The following is a 17,629-nucleotide window of genomic DNA, read 5'->3' as shown; positions in this document are numbered from 1 at the left end:
AAGGTGCCCTCTGCTTCTTCCAGCATCAATTGCTCTATGCCAAACTAGGGGTACTTTACAGGAACAAAATCTCCTGGTCAGAAAGCGTATCGCACAGCAGATGCTAATGCCAATTATTGACTATGGAGACATAGTATATGGCACGGCACCTCAAACCCACCTTAGCAATCTTGACACCCTCTACAATTCAATTTGTCGTTTTGTTCTCCAATGCAACTACAACACACATCACTGCGAAATGCTGAAAGAACTAGATTGGTCATCACTTCAGTCTAGGCGCAAATTTAATCTCTCTTGTCTTGCCTTCAAATACTTTCTGGGCAAGCTATCCGTCTATCTGAATTACCCCTACCACATGCAGCACTTATCACTTGAGATCAGACTCCAAAAGACTGTTCATGGTCCCAAGGCTCAACAAAGTATCCGGCCGCTCCTCCTTCTCTTACCGTGCACCCCAAAACTGGAACAACCTACCAGAGACTCTCACATCCACCACCAGTTTAAGTTCTTTCAAATCTAAGGCTGTCTCACATTTTAATCTGGTCTGTAACTGTTTCATTCGCCCACAATATATATTTTCTTTAACTGTGCATGCAATGTCTTGTATATAATGTATACCCTGTTCATTTATGTAACTGTATTTGTAACCATGTATTATTTGTCTTAACTCTCTGCCCAGGACATACTTGAAAACGAGAGGTAACTCTCAATGTATTACTTCCTGGTAAAATATTTTATAAATAAATAAATAAATTGCATCCTCCACTTTTCTTCTATCAACAGTCTCTTCGCCTCTTCTAATTCAGGGAGTCTCTTATCTCGTTCACTGACCCGGACAGAGAGGTTATTTAACTCTTGGTTTACAGTTTCAAAACCACTATTTAACCCTCATAAGATCTCTCTCACTGAATGTATCTCAGTTTTTAAGTGGCAAATCTGCTGCAGAGAGGCTTTACCCCTCTGTGTTAAGTTGATCAATTGAGCTCTGGTACTGGGCAGCATCAGTGTGTGCCTTCTCCAGCTTATTTGACATGATCACCAGGTCACTTTCCAACTAATGTTTTTCTTTCACCAGTAATACACATTTAGCAATTGCGGTGGACAGACACTTTAGTAGTGCAGCTTTGGCCTCTTGCTCTTTATTTAGTTGTCCATAGCGTCAATCAATCTCATTCCCTGTGGATTGAGGTGCCTTGGTTAAGGCTTTTACACCTTGGTTAAAGGCATCCTCATTCTTCTCCACTACTCATGGAACGATGCTGCTAGTCACCTTAGGCTGCAGCATATCTCTGTTCCCTTCTAACACAGGCTTTCCTGATGTTGAAGGGTCATCCTTAATTCCTTCTCCAACTTCCACTGTAATACCTCCTCTCTTTTTCTTTCTTTCTCTTTGCTTTGAGAGGCTCGGAAGAACAGTGGTACTGTGTTCACATTTATTACTCAAAACTGTTTTCAAAGTGGGAGCCAGGCATAGGGAAAACTTACCCAAGAAAACCAGTAAAGAGGAAATGTGTCTTTAAAGCAGAAGCATTGGAATGAACAACAGAAATATTAGGCACAACAAGGAGACAAAAGATAGGAGAGCTGACCTTTAGACTTGAGACCTTAGCATCAGTCACAGAAATATCATAAATTGCAGGGGAAACCATAGACAGAGAAACTTGCCGTTATATCTGAAACTTTAGAATTAGACATAGGAATATCCCAGATTAGGAGAAACTAAAGACCAGAGGAATTTGCTGTTTACATCTGAAACTTTTAGAATCAAGCATAGGAATATCACATTTTTGCGATAAACTAAAGATAGAGGAACTTTCAGTTACATCTGTAGCCTTAGAACCAAGCATAGGAAAATCACAGATTGCAGGAAACTACAGAGAAACTTGCAGTTGGGTCTGAAACTTTTAGAATCTAGCGTAGGAATATCACAGGTTTCAGAGAAATCACGACATACTGTAAGCAACAAAACAATGGGAGTTTTCTTGTTTTTGAAATGGTAGCCTGTAAAAACAGTGGTATAGCCAAGCAAGCAAGAAATCAAGATAACACAAGTCTGATATAGAAATGCAAGTCTGAGAGTCTGAAGTGGTGACACCATGTACTACAGGGAATATAAGCTGATCTTTGGAAAAGGGAGTATGAGGATCAGCAGGGGTTAAACCAGACACTGCAAAAACTTCAACGAAAAATGCACTGGTCTCTGCAGCAACAGTTTCATCCTTAGCAAAAAAAGTCTTAGACGCAATATGTCTTTCCTATCTTTACAGAGGATACAGTGGAGAGTTTTCTTTTGGAAACTGAAAGCCTCTTCCACTGAAACTCCCACAAAAAGAAAAAAGACAACTCTTCTCAGGGACAAAGTGCACAGTAATCGTACAGAACACTTGCAGCAAAAAAACTTTTCAAGATCCCAAACAGGGTTTTTCCAAAACAGTACTTCTCTTCCTCCAATACAAGCAGGTCCAGAAGTGGCCTGTGTTTTTGGTCATGGGGAGAATCCTGGAGTGGGTAGGACCTCGGTGGCCAGAACAGCGGGGAGCAGGCAGGATCATCGGGGTCACAGGCAGTGTTCGGTGGCAGGGAGCAAGCAAGGATTGTTGGGGTCCAGGCAGGGGTCGGCAACAGGAAGACAGGAGCAGGGCAAGAGAGTTGGAACTGATACTAGGGAACTGGGACTGAGACCAGGGAGAAGGGACAAGCTAGATTACTAGCAAGGGCCTTTAATAATGTTACCAGAACTACAAGGAACAGATCAGATCAGGTCATGGCAGAAACAGGAGTCAGGATCACAAAACAAAGGCCTGGAAGTAAAGGAAACTATAAAGACAGAGGAACCCCAGAGCAGACAGAAACAGCAGCACACCCGGTGGACAGAGAAGGAACAGAAGGGGAGAGTGAAAACCAGGACAATATGTCAGGACTATTCATGGCAAGGATGGGTGGCGGATACTTTGTTGAGCCATGGGAACATGAACAGTCTTTTGGAGTCAGATCTCAGATAAGTGCTGCATGTGGTAGGGGAGAGAAGCTTGTTCAGATACACATAGCTTGCTCAGAAAGTATTTGAAGTCAAGACAGGAAAGATGGCCAATCATAGTTCTTGAAGCATTTCGCAGTGATGTGTGTTGTAGTTGCATTGGAGGACAAAACAGCATATTGAATTGTAGAGGGTATCAAGTTTGCTGGTGGTGCAAGTGGGTTTGGGTTGCCGTGCTATATACTATGCCCCATAGTCGATAATTGGCATTAGCATCTGCTGTGCGATACGCTTTCTGACCGGCAGACTTAGGGAGGATTAGTTCCTATAAAGTACACCTAGTTTCGCATAGGTTTTGAATGTCAGGGTATCAATGTGCAACCCAAATGTTAAATGGGAGTCAAACCTCATGCTCATTGTATTTAAAACTAGTAACATATGCTAGGGTGGTATTAGCGTTGGTTTTGATATGGAGCTCATTCAATGGAAGCTTTAAAAATTTAGCCTTAGTCCCAAATACCATTGTTAGTGTTTAAAAAAACAGTTTTTTGTTTTGGGAAATCCAATTTTCAAGTCTCAAAAAGTCCGACTGAAGTACGTGTCCAAGGTCGAAGAGGCTATGGCTGTGTGGATATAAGATTGTTTCATCCGCATACATGTGTATTGAAGCTCCCTTACAAGCTGTAGGAAGATCATTGATGAACACTGAGAAGAGTAGGGGCCCCTGAACAGAGCCTTGTGGGACCTCGCAGGTGATATCCAAGGGGTTGGAATTAGAGCTTGAGACACATGTTGGGATCTACCTGGAATTAAACCAGTTTAAAGCATGCTTCCCTATTCCAGAGCACTGGAGTTTGTTTAGCAAAATAACATGATCAAAGTATCAAAAGCCTTTGCAAAATCTAGGAATATTGCACCAGTAAGTTGTCCCAGTTCCATTCCACACTGGATTTCATTGCAAACTTTTAGCAGGGTAGGAAGTGTTTGGAGTGTTTGGGGTGAGAGCTAGATTGGAATTGGCTAGGGAAATTTGTTTTTGTATTGTAATCGCTTAACTGGAAGTTAACACATTTTCCCGTGACTTTGGATAGTATAGGGAGAAGAGAGATTGGCCTGTAGTTTGAGGCAGTGTTTTTGTCCCCACTTTTGAAGATTGGGACAACTCTGGCAATTTTCCAGGTCTTAGGGATATGGCCTGCAGACAGAATAGAGTTGATTAGGGAGGCAAGCTGTTTGGCAATAGCTGGGGCACCAAGTCGTATTAACTTAGATTGCTGTAAATCAGGTCCACATTGGCTGCTTAGGTTCAATTTGAGCTAGACTTGTGTAATCTCTTCAGATACTGGGACAAATTGAAAATTGTGAGCAGTGTTGGGAGAGGTTGGGGTACTCTCAGAATGAGGTTCATTTTTGTAGTTTGGGTTGCGTTTTGCTAATGAGCTAGTAGCACACCCCACAAAGTATTCATTGAATGCATTTGCAATGTCAGTGGGATTTGTCAGAGTAATATCCTCTTTAGTGATATTACTTGGTTGTAGAAGGCTAGAATATATTGTTGATAACCTTCCAGAAGTTAGCTGGGCTTGATGTATTCTGGTGAAGATTGTCAGAGTAATATTGTACTTTTGCATGTCTTGTTTGCCTTGTGCACATATTCTGCAGGCATCTGTAGTTATTAAGATCCTTGGTAGTACCAGTTACTTTGTAGCTTTTCCCCAAGGCATCCCTGAAATGGTAGTGCTATAAGGTCAGTTGTAACCCACGGTAGGTGGGGCCCCCATACTCTTCTTCTGCGTAGTGGAGCATGGGTATCACAGAGTTTTAAGAACTCTGATTTGAAATAGTCGAGTGCAGAATCGGGGTATCAATAGTGATAGAAATTTCCCTGGGTGTCTAGGTTCTGTGGTGTTGTGATCCTTTGGTCACTGTGCCGCAGCCGCACACCGCACACCGGATTCTGCTTTACGATCACTAGAAGTGCAGCCTTAGTAATGCATCACGTTTGCAACACGGAGACTTTGATAAATAGCACACTTAGTTTCTACTTGTTTCATTTGCAAAGGAAGGCATCCTGCCCAAAGTTTGGGTATTCAGCCAAAACAAATAAAGAGCCTATGGCTAAGTAAGTGTCTTTTTTTTTTTTTTTTTTTTAATTTGTTTTTATTTCAATCCCTAGAAGCATTTGATACTTGTTAACTAAAACCTACCCACGTGTTACATGTTAATTTAGTCCTTATCCGGTTTTCTCTTTACATCTGAATTTGTGCCAGGTTGCACAGATTGTGTGTCAAATTAAATGCAAGAAACAGGCCTCAGTCTGCTAGTATACGTTCCGCTGAAACACTTCTAAAGACTTTTGGTAGCCTGTCTGCAGACACAAACAATTGTTTTTTTTTTTTTTTGTTTTTTTTACTGTTGGGTTAATTATTAGCATATGGAAGAGTTGCAACCAAGCGTTCAAAGAAAACTGTGTCGTGAAGGGAGTTTAATACTGTACCACTTATTTGATTGAGCTTCTCCCCTCCACCGGTGGCAATCCATTTTTTTTTTTTTTTTTTGGTGTTGAAATTATACCTCTTTAAATATGAACAAGACTCACTTATACATTCCGAACTTATAACAATGTGTTTACTACATGCAGGTTTCATTTACTAACTTATCACAATGATAATCCACTATACCCCTACGATGGAATTCAAGTTCAATTACCAATAACCGTAGTCAATTCTGCAAAGTGTAAGGCTGCGTCCATAGAGGGGGGAGCCGCGCTCCTCCGCGCTGAGGCTCGTCTGCGCAATCAGGAGCGATTGCATGAACTAGCAGACATGCCAGCGTGTGCGATCGGGTGGCGGACACTGACGTCACTGGGCCAATAGCCCACGAAGCGCCAACGTCACGGCGCTGTGACGTTGACGCTGCTTCGCTCTGATTGGAGGTTTTCAGCCGACTGCGCGCTCAGAAACAGGTTCCGCTGTCGGCTGAAAATCCCTGCGCCTCAGCACGCCTGCGGACGCTCGCGGGAGCCCCCTCTCAAGACATCCTCATTGAGGATGACGGGGCCCATCGCGGAGCGTCCGCACAGCTCAGCGCTGTCGGTCCTTCTATGGACTCAGCCTAAGGTTCTTCTTGCTGCATTTGCAGGGTTTGGCAGTATTTGTGTTTAAAAGATACCTTTGCAACACATTCTTTTTTTTTTTTTTTTTGTAACCAAGTGAACTCTGAAATGATCCCAGTTAAAAATGCATGCATCTTTCAATGTTTAGCATTTGTTTAGTTCGTCACAATTTCCTTTATATTGCAGAATTATTTATTTGCTGGTTTATTTATGTATTTCATTATTTATTTGATTATTTAGTAAATTATTTATCTGATGAATTATTAATCCTTTTTTTTTTTCATGATGTGCTTTAAATTATTTATACCTTAATTTTGAGTTTATTGCTTTTAGATGTTGCATTGCTTCTAACTAGTTTTGAGAGTTTGTTTTTAAATACCAGCTTATTGGAAGTTAACCTGCTCGTTCCCAGAGTAAGCCTTGAGCTTGCTTCAGGACAAAAAGCAGTCAACAAAAATATCCACAATGGCTTATGTTCCAGGTGATTTTAAAACGAAGGGATGTGTAAGGGCTATCTCTTTAGTATATTAGAATCACTAATGTGAGGGCACCGCTGTTACCTGCAAACTCATTAAATACTTGTTTTTACATTTCTACTCATGCAATTCATATTTGTCCAGTTATTCAATCTGGAACAGTCCAATTTTGAAAGTCCTCCCAAACACCATTATATGTAGCTCTGGGCACCTTCAGTTCCAAAGACCGTTTTTAGGTGCCAGTGCTACTACCTCCATGTAAAATCCAACATAGCTGCCAGCTTCGCCCAACAGGTAGCCACGAACCAATGATGCTGCGGCTTCTTGGATCGCGAGACGTGTAAGATTTGACGGCCATGTTGAATTCCCGCTGGGAGCTTTAAACAACGGCACCTAAAATGGTATATATCTTGGAAACTGTGGGGTCTCTGGAACTGAAGGTAACGTGGGTCAGCTTCAAAGGACCCCCAGTTCCAACAATGTAAAAAAAAATATACATTTGACCACCTGGGAGTGTTGCTTTAAATAAAATGTAAGAAATGTGTTAAGTGTATTATGCATAAATTATATCACAAGCCAGAGATGTTTGTCACATTAGACTAGTCAAAGTTTGTGAAGCAGAAAAAAAATGATAAAAATGACAGACACGACAGAATAGATATAGCCATTATAAGTACAGTATGTACCCCATGTGACTCCTCCCTACGTTCTCCAGATGACCATTTCCAAATAGCAAGATGACACATGACAAATGTGGACCAAATGACTTTGATACATTGATGTTAAGATACGCAAAATGAAGATGCCTCTTTATGTATCAATTGAGTCCAGAATTTGGCTTGGTAAAAAAAAAAAAACAATGTGCTGTTATATGTCCCAATAAGGCAGATGTATAAATCGGATCCAACACCCCTGCTAGTATTTTATTAATTCCATGCCTTCGTGTGGGTTGTATTTCACATTTCAGATAATACAGGTTTGTTTGCATTGAGCCATTCCAATGACTTTAGCCTTTTGTAGAGTACCCTCTACAGTTCAATAGGTCAATGAAATTCACCCGCTAACAGGCAGGGCACCTTCACTATCATTCACAAGGAGAGGAAGACTTGGCACAACTTGGCACTTGAAACCATTCATTTTAGAATTCCTCACATTCCTGTCAATTTATATTTCTGTGTGCGCGATTCCTGTTTCTAACGGACTCTTCAATTGACACGTCAGCATCCCCGCCTGTCAAGGGACAATGTTTTTAAAGATTGCCATGGCAATGCTAACTGAACCAGCATCTCTTGCACATACCCAGCCTCCTTTTTTGCATCACTATACATTCACACTTATTATCTTAGCCCAGGATGCTATGCCATTCATTAAAGCTTGACCACCTACATTCTCAGAAGAAAGTCACCTCTTTGTGGGCACACCCGCTGATCCCATCTAAACTGTGACCATTCTCACTGGAGCTTCCCTTGGCCAGTCTTTAGAGCTAGGGAGAAACACTTGATTAAATACATCACAGTGAACTTCTATAATGAATATTGATATAAAGACAATTTTGCTGTCTTATTAAAATGGCCATATTTTTAATTTTGGATGTTTTTTTCCTTTTGTATTCTTTCAAAAAATTATTTAGTTGCAGGCTCCTATTTAGCCACTAACAAAAGCTCTATGTGGGTTGCTCATTTATCTGGAATACTTCTGATCGGGGCACTATCGCACAGATACTGCCATTGACTACAATTGGAGTTTCAGTGAGATAATACCCCAATCAACACTACAGCAATTTAATGAATAACCCCCTCTGTGTTGTCTATTCTGGGATATTTGTGTTTTTCACACTAAGATGTACAAATCTAAATGCGGTGCCAGTAAACATATATGTAATTGTATTGTATGTATTGTATGTCTTTATTTATATAGCGCCATTAATGTACATAGCGCTTCACAGTAGTAATACATGTGGTAATCAAATAAATAACAGATAATATAAATAACAGGTCATGGGAATAATTGCTTCAGACATAAACGTAACATTAAGGAAGAGGAGTCCCTGCCCCGAGGAGCTTACAGTCTAATTGGTAGGTAGGGAGAACGTACAGAGACAGTAGGAGGGAGTTCTGGTAAGTGCGTCTGCAGGGGGCCAAGCTTTATGTATCATGTGACCATTATAATCCACAGTGCTATTCATATGCTTCTTTAAGCAAGTGGGTCTTAAAGGTGGATAGAGAGGGTGCTAGTCAGGTATTGAGGGGAAAGGCATTCCAGAGGTGCGGGGCAGTCGGTGAGAAATGTTTAAGCCGGGAGAGGACTTTAGATACAAACGGGGTAGAAAGAAGACATCCTTGAGAGGAACGCAAGAGTCGGGATGGAGCATAGCGAGAAATTAGAGCTTAGATGTAAGGAGGGGCAGAAGAGTGTTAAGCTTTAAAAGTGAGGAGTATTGAGTGTGTGATACGGGATTTGATTGGAAGCCAGGACCCTCACTTAATAATGAAAGAGCTTTTAAAATAGTATATAGCATGTGTTGGTATTCCTCGTGTCCACTTCTCACTGACTTAGTTTTCACTTTAGCGGTATGTTCTTGTTGCACATTTGTGTCTGTGTGTACGTTCTCTGTAAGCTCTCTAGCAATCACAGTACTCTAAGGACTACATTCTAGGCTCCATTATTCTAAATAGAAAGATAGAAAAATGGCAAAAGCGCTCAAATGCCAGGCCAATGATAATATAATGTCAGAACCACCATCCAAAGGAAATCCGTAATCACAAATATAGATTAGTGATAATGCAACAACAATAATGGGTACAGTCCTCCATAAGATAGGTAGTGGGTAGTACAAGCCCACCCACGATCAATCTCATTGGCAGGTTCCCCTAAGTTGGTAAAAGTACTCACGTTCCTTGGTGTGGCTGGCTGTGCAGCTTCCAATGGTGATTGCAGAAGTAAAAAATTGGGAGGAGCGCAGAAACCGAATGGAGCAGGAAAGGACCCAGAATCAAAATAAGTAAAAAGGGTACTTTATTGTGTCACGAGACCCATCCAACGCGTTTCGAACGTCACAGCGTTCTTTATCAAGGATAGTGGTGACCTCAGTCAACGATTTATGGACAGAGGTTATTCTGAGACTAGCATCAATGATGCATTTGATATTGCCCTCAATACAGAGAGATCATCCTTGTTGCCCACTCGGGATATTGGACACTCTCCCCTTGATACACATGTACAAACTTATAAGAATAAATATAAGAACCAAAGACACAATAAATTTGACTATAAATGTCCACTATTTATCTCACAGTTAATAAACAGAGTGGGAAGATAAAATCAATTATATCCAAGCATTGGAATGTCTTATCTATGCACCCAGTATTGAATAAATATATTGGTTCAGGTCCTAAGTTTGTGGATCGTAGGGCGTGAACTGTTGGTTCATACAGTATATCTCCCCAAGTGACATAACTATCCCTATAATCAGTAATTCTTCTTTTATCACCAGGGTTTCTTTCAAATGCGGTTCTTGTAGTGTTTGTAAACACATGAAACCTTCTAATTTTTTCATGACAGTTTACCACATCCACATGATAACAAAGTGGACAATCACATAAAAAATTCTACATTAACAGCTTTATAAACTGCAAACGTCAATTCGTGGTATATCTCATAACATGTGGTTGTGGTAAAAGATATGTGGGGAGAACGATCAGAGCTCTTAAAGTCAGGATATTAGAGCATTTAAGACTTATAAGATTGAATGATACTAATCATCCAGTATCCAAACACTTCTCTGAGTGTAGACAGGGAGGCATTGGGAAATTTTCATTTTTGGCCATAGAATTAGTTCACAATAGACCTAGAGGAGGTGACGTATCAATTTATTAAACCGTAGGGAAGCGTATTGGATTTTTATTCTTAGAACGCGCTTCCCTATGGGTTTAAATATTGAATGGCAATTGGCCCATTTCTTGTAGGTTTAGATCATTGTTGAACCAAGGAATTCTTATTCATAAAATATGTTCTCGAATTTATTATATATATATTTTTAAATTTTTATATATTTTCGTGTTTTCTTCTATCTCTTTTTTTCTGTGTTCTTTTTTTTTTTCTGTGTTTCTTTTATATATTATGTTCTAAATCCACATATTATCATCTGACATCTTAATTGGTTATATTTTTGTGGATTTAATATTATTATTGTCATATTGGTCATCTCCATTTACTAGCTATCAATGCTTTTTCTTGTTTTTAATCGTTAATACTTTTAATAATTCTTTGGATTCTTATGTCTTATAGTGTTTTCTTTTTCTTCTTTTTTGTCCTTTATTTATCCTTATGATGTGTAGAGGATTATAAGTTAAATATTTTTTAGCTGGTCCTTGGACCCCCCTTTTTGTCCTATTGAGGCCATTGTATTCATTTGCCATCGCTTGTTTTAGCCTCTCTTCTTATCCTGCATAGACACTTCCGCCCTTCGACCGCGCGGTGGCGTTCTGCGCATACGCAAGTCTTTGCGCATTGCGTCATCGCGTTGCCGTTTTGGAGCGAATTGGCTGCAGGTAAGAGGGTATTTATTAGGTGGTATTACATTGTATTTTATCCTTGATAAAGAACGCTGTGACGTTCGAAACGCGTTGGATGGGTCTCATGACACAATAAAGTACCCTTTTTACTTATTTTGATTCTGGGTCCTTTCCTGCTCCACTCGGTTCGTGCGCTCCTCCTAATTTTTTACTCCTCCATTATTCTAAAGAATATTATTTAAAAGTTTTTTTTTTACAATCCTATTATACATCTGTTAGGTATGTGTGTCCTATCTATCTATTTATCTATCTATCTATCTATCTATCTATCTATCTATCTATCTATCTATCTATTTCAACCCCCTTATAACGCTGTGCTTGGGGTCCAAAGAATCACATCGCTTTATAAGCGGATTGTGTTAGAAATAATGTACAATTGTATGCATTGTACAATTAAGTATTTAAGATACCAATAATCGTGTTGTAAAGTATTCATAAATACGAAAATTGGGAGCCGCGCTTACATCGCGTTATAATCGGATTCGTGTTGTAACGGGGTTGAGCTGTATTGTGTGTGTGTGTGTGTATATATGTATGTATGTGTGTATATATATATATATATATATATATATACACACACACACACACACACACACACACACACACACACACACACACACACACACACACACACACACACACACACACACACACACAATACAGCTCAACCCCGTTACAACACGAATCCGATTATAACGCGATGAATATATATTGTATGTATGTGTATATATTTAAAAAATTACATTTTAGGCAGCACCCGTCTCTTCCTGCTCGGGGGGAGCAAGACTTTTTCAAGTAGATTACTGGACTTTTTCTGTCCTGAATAAATATATAAAAATAAGTGGCTTTATAAAATATTTAAAATATAATTTTTTTCGTGTGGAACCCGTCAACCTCCCACTTAACCTCAATAATCCAGGGAACACATGTTGAAAATAACTGTATTAGATTAGTTTTACCCATCATTCAGTGCAGAGTTCCCCTACTGCCTCTCTACCTGGAATCACAATGACCGAGCGCCACCTCTGACCTTGTGACCAAGCCTCCTCAGTCTATCCATTCACGGAAGCAGCCACAAAGCCCTGCACTGTGAATATTTTTGCATGATCAAACAATAACGCAAGTGGATCAAACAAACGTTCCTTCAGTTGTGAGATGCGATTCATGTCCTACTGCTTCCATAGAAGCCAAATGATATAGATGATATTGGCACATTTTAAAAGCACCTTAAACGCTGCAGATGAAGCACCTCACACATCCTTCTCTACAGAGACATTTTCAGATTAATTATGACTAGTTTATAACTGAGTGTGTTTGTGTGTCTCTCAGGGAGAAGGTGGACAGGTTTTGCTTTGGAATCAGCGGGCCCTGTGGGAGGTGTTGCAGCTGCCAAGGTAATTTTTCTAAACAAATATAAAGTCAAATAAAAAATAGTGCCGTACATCTGTAAAAGTATCATGTATAATTTGTGTTGAATGTATACTTTTCGGGGTCTTCTACCGCACCCTGGGGATATATATGTTAGATTATGCTTCCTACGATAGCTCAACATTTTCATACTGTGCATATTTGCTTTTCATATCTCCATTTCAGCTAAAAAATAAAATCTATTTATTTATATCTTCGAATTTTCCACACTTGCTTAGTAGCAGATTTGTTCTTGTTGGGTTGTGTTAAGGTTAATAACTGCATATCTTTAAGCTCTCCCTCTTCTTGACCACACTTCATTTTCCTTTGAGCTCCTTGTATTTACATATGGAGCAATAATTGTATGAATTTACAAATGTACTTATTTAACATGATTTCATTGTTTTCTCACTGGCTGCTACCGTATTATGTTAAACTGTAGCTAACCGGTATTGTAAATACCAGGCGGCTACTCTGGAACTTGCTGTATGCAACACCAGTCTCTCAGGTTGGTGCTAGAAGCACAAGTTTTGCATATGTCTTGGAGTTAAAGGAACTGTCCTTCATATGCAAAACACACAAGTATTCAAATTGCCATCTCTCCAGGAGCATTTTGTAAACAAACACAATAAATAACAGTGGATATATACGAGCCTGTTTTTTTATTTAATTTATTTTGTTTTCTACTTTAAAATATGTAATGCACATTTCATCCAGTCATTAAATTCATTATTTCCTATGAGAGAAAAAAAAATCTCTATTCCATATACTCTCGAAAGGCATACAGTATGCAAGGAAAATATCTCCGAGGTGCTACAAAGAAGATAAAAAAACAAAAACAATGTATTTTTCAATTTTTTATGTAATATTATGGATTGCATATTTAATGTGAAAACAGTGTGAAAATGGGGATTTTATTTTACGTTCGCTCAAGATGTGCATCTGAAGGATGCAATGGGATCTATTTACTAAAGCGTGATATTAATTGCCGATACCCAGAAGTGCCACTTCAGGATACACCATAAACTAAACCTCAACAGAGACCGATCACTGTGGAAGTATTTGTAATAAAGGATACAGTGCAGCACTAGAAATGGCTCAGAGATGAGGAAAACCATGATTTTAACAAAAGAGCAGGACATGCTCAGGGGGCAAGATGGTAAACTCATATAGGCTCCTGGGGGAGGGGGAGGGAGCTGGGGGGTGGATTGCTTCTTTTTCAATTGAATTTTGCATAAATATTTCCGGTTCTGCATCATATCAGGATATAATCTCTGGTATTTTCTCACACTTACTCTTTTTTGCATAGTTTGATATAATTTTCAACAAAATCAGTCTGCTAAGTACGATATTAATCATCCACATCCCTAGCTCAGTGCCCATGAGACTCCACTAATAATGTTGCATCATTTTGAATATGTTCCATTAATTACTACTTTCTGTTTCTTTTTATGACCATTAATTTGGTATCCATTTGCAAATGTTTTACATTGGCACCTTTTGTGTAACAGTTTTCTTATCACTTTAGAATAATAATGAGCAATAGTGTCTCATACTTTTGCAACAGATATGTATATATACAGAATATTTAAATCTTGCCACGTCACAAGTGAATATGCTTATTATTGCAAAGGGAATATGCTTAGAGGCACACAGGCTTTGTGTGCTAGAGATAACTGCTGAACCCCAACCAAAAACCATTGGGCCAGATTTGCAATGGATAGTCACTTTAGAAGCATATGATTGTAACATCCCTGGGGTGTTGGGCAAAAGCTGCAGTGTCACAGACACGTTTTGTGTGGAATTCTGGTCCTGGCGAGCACCAGGGAATCTAAGCATCTGAAATGTTAATATTACCCCTTGAACGTAAACCTGACACTGACAGTATATACATTGTATATACTGTACAAAATTAAGAGAGACTTCGAAGATTAGGCTTAAAGCCAAGCTGGCAGTTGTCCACATGTGCCTATTGATGATCATAAATCGTTATGTGCCAATGGTCGTATTTATATATTGGGGCATGGTGGCAGTGTGCGGCAGCTCCATATTGCAAAATTAGGCTCAAAATGGTTTCACCGCGGATTATGTTGGCGATTTTACAAGTAAATGATAAGGGGCAGAATGGTTACATCAGTGCTTCTCAACTCCAGTCCTCAAGACCCCCCCAACAGGTCAGGTTTTAAGAATATCTCGGCTTCAGCACAGTGCATATTGAGCCAGCTGTGCTGATGCAGCGAACCACTGATTGAACCACCTGTGCTGAAGCAGGGATATCCTTAAAATCTGACCTGTTGGGGGGTCCTGAGGACTGGAGTTGAGAACCCCTGGGGTACAGCAATGTCTAACGTAACATAGTATTGCACAAAATGTTATGGTATTCCACCAAGATTGCTTCCCAGTCTCTAGAATTCTTCTCAAGCTATCTACAGTCTAAATGCCATGTGCTTTTTATTCTGATCCCAGTGTTATCTCTGCAGTATCTCATCCGCTGTTTCTGTAAGTTTGCCATGCGTTGTATAACGCTGGAAATTTGTATATTCATTTATTTGCTTTTTGTTTCCTACAACTCCGATTCTCTATGAATGTTTTTGCCTTTTCTTTGTGCTTAATGAGACGGTCATCCATGCGAAGAAAACGTTTCATCTCAAAGAAGGTTGTTGTGCATGTGTTCTAACATACAATGACGGTGGAAGTGAAGCATACTGTTGCCTAATGGCCTATGTTGCTGCTAATTAGAAATGTGCAAAATGTTTATACAAGTTTTCAGCAAACTGCCCAATTTTGGAATTTTCGAAGCTTGGGAAAAAAATGGGGGAATGTCTCCAACATTTGACATTGGTAAATATATACGCATTGGCAACTCTACGCCTCAGGGCAGCAATTCCTTTCTGGAGAATTCCTAACTGGCCAAGGTCTAGCTCTGTCGCAAGTTAAGCTGCCGCCTCAGACTTGTGCCACCTATTTCTACAACGTTTCTCTATAAAGGAGACTGCCATTCTAGTTGGCAGCATTTCATCTTGCATCACCGTGGGGGTAACACTCATCTAAGCTTAATTGTAACCGTTGTTTCTTTAAATCAGATGTAATACCAGCAAACAATATTTTCTATTTCAGATCTCTTCATTTGATAAGGCAGAGAGAAAATCTTTAACAAATGAGTATTATTTATCTGGGGTTTTTTTGCTCATTGTTTAAAGCTGCAGTTCAGTCAATATCCTGCATGTTTTTTTTTTTTTAATAAATCAGTTCTGTAGTAAGAAAAAATACTTTTAGCATTTTCTGTTTTTAAAAAAACAACTTTTAAAGACCAATTTTCTTGTATTCTATTTTAACAGCCATTTGCTAAGGCACTGCCCCTTCATGTCCTGTCACAAGCCCTGGCACACCCCTTTGTCAGCCCTGCCCTCCCTCTAGCACTTGTCAGTTCAGGATTGCTCATAAATATTCATGAGCTTCCACTGCCAGTCAAGCAGATTATAAACAAATGCCAGCTTTTAATATGTCACCAAATTTCGACCTATCAATACATGGAAAACGAATTGAGCTGCAGCTATACAGTTCTTTAGATAATTAGAGATTGCACACATGAAACTATTGAAGTAAAAAAATAAATGTAAAAAAAAAAAAAAAAAAAAAAACAACTGCAGCTTTAAGGAGGCTTCCGATTAATTTGTACATATCAATTGAAACTCCAATAATGATTGTCGATTTGGAGAATATCTTTTCATCCAGTGTGTTAAATTGGATTTCTTGTTGCCATTAGAATTAATTGGATATATTATTGGGATTTTTTTTAAAGTCAAGATCATCCATGGTTCAACAAATAATAATGTCACGGGTGTTTTTATAATGCAATCTAATCATAATTTATCCTTTTGCCACTTCCCAAACGATAAACTGAAGCACAACGTTCGTAGTTGGAAAAAAGTATAATTGTTGGATGTTACATGATGCGTGATAAAAATGACCCTTTTTGCATTCATGTTGTTGCAAATATTTTTTTCATACACCTACTGTAGGAGTTTTTAACCATTTCCCTCATCCAGATTTGCACTACACCAGTAGTTCCCAATTTCTTTTTTTGGTTAAGAACCCAATATTTATATTGTGAAATTTTGTGGATCCTCTACTTTAATAGTGCGTCTGGGATCAGATGCATTGTAAGGAACCCCAACCCTCTCTAATAGCGCGTCTGAGATCAGATGCATTGTAAGGAACCCCAACCCTCTCTAATAGCGCGCCTGAGATCAGATGCATTGTAAGGAACCCCAACCCTCTCTAATAGCGCGTCTGAGATCAGATGCATTGTAAATTCTTCTGTAATTGGTACAATTTTTAAATGACTTTAGAATTGCAGGGAACCTTTTCGGGATGCCCGGGGGAACCCAAGGCTTCCTAGGAACCCTTTTAAGAAGCACTGCTCTAGACCAGTGGTTTTTATACATTTTTTCTCGCTGGGCACTCCTAACCACAGTGCTCAGTGGCTAGGCACCCCCACATCAGGACACGGTCACAGAAAACACAGGACGGAGGGACTGTCACAGGAGAAAGAGACGGAGTCTGGTAAGGACAGTCACAGAACACATACTGTAGACACGTGTATACACACATACACACACACGTCTATATACACAAACAAAAGCACACAGGACAGAAACACACACCCTCAACTCTCTACTGCTAATGGTACTTCCTCCTCCTCCTCTTGCTTGGCCAGACCCCACAGGCTCCTGACACAACCTCTTGATTGGCTGCTGCAGGGTATTGCAGCCAATCGGGATAAAGGAAATTGCCCTTCTACTGTGGGAGATCTGGGGAAATCCCATGGCACCTTTTTGATTCTCTCATGGAATCCCATGGTGCCGCGGAGCCCCAGTTGGGAAACCCTGGTCTAGACCGTTGACATGTAAATAAATACCAAAGGGTTGCAAAGGCATCTTGGATTTACTCAAGTTATTTTAGATCTCATAGTTCAAATCTGTTGCAAACCACTGTGGCCCAAGTTCGGAAGTTTTTTTTTTTTTTTTTTTTTGTCTGACAAAAATTGTGTACGATCACAAATGGTTTTAAAAAAGGA

General features: G+C 39.5%; 1 protein-coding gene across 2 annotated transcripts in view; it reads left to right on the top strand.

The window, feature by feature from the left end:
• Positions 1-17,629, top strand: part of TBC1D5 (TBC1 domain family member 5) — a 600,469-nt gene that overhangs the window by 12,789 nt on the left and 570,051 nt on the right. For both annotated transcript variants that reach the window (XM_075586906.1, XM_075586905.1), the window contains exon 2: positions 12,472-12,536. The gene's annotated coding sequence lies outside the window, so the exon portion shown is untranslated. The remainder of the gene's footprint in view (positions 1-12,471; positions 12,537-17,629) is intronic.

The sequence above is a fragment of the Ascaphus truei genome, chromosome 2, assembly GCF_040206685.1.
Source record: "Ascaphus truei isolate aAscTru1 chromosome 2, aAscTru1.hap1, whole genome shotgun sequence".
Lineage (NCBI taxonomy): Eukaryota > Metazoa > Chordata > Amphibia > Anura > Ascaphidae > Ascaphus > Ascaphus truei.
This window is presented reverse-complemented; position numbering and strand designations above follow the sequence as displayed.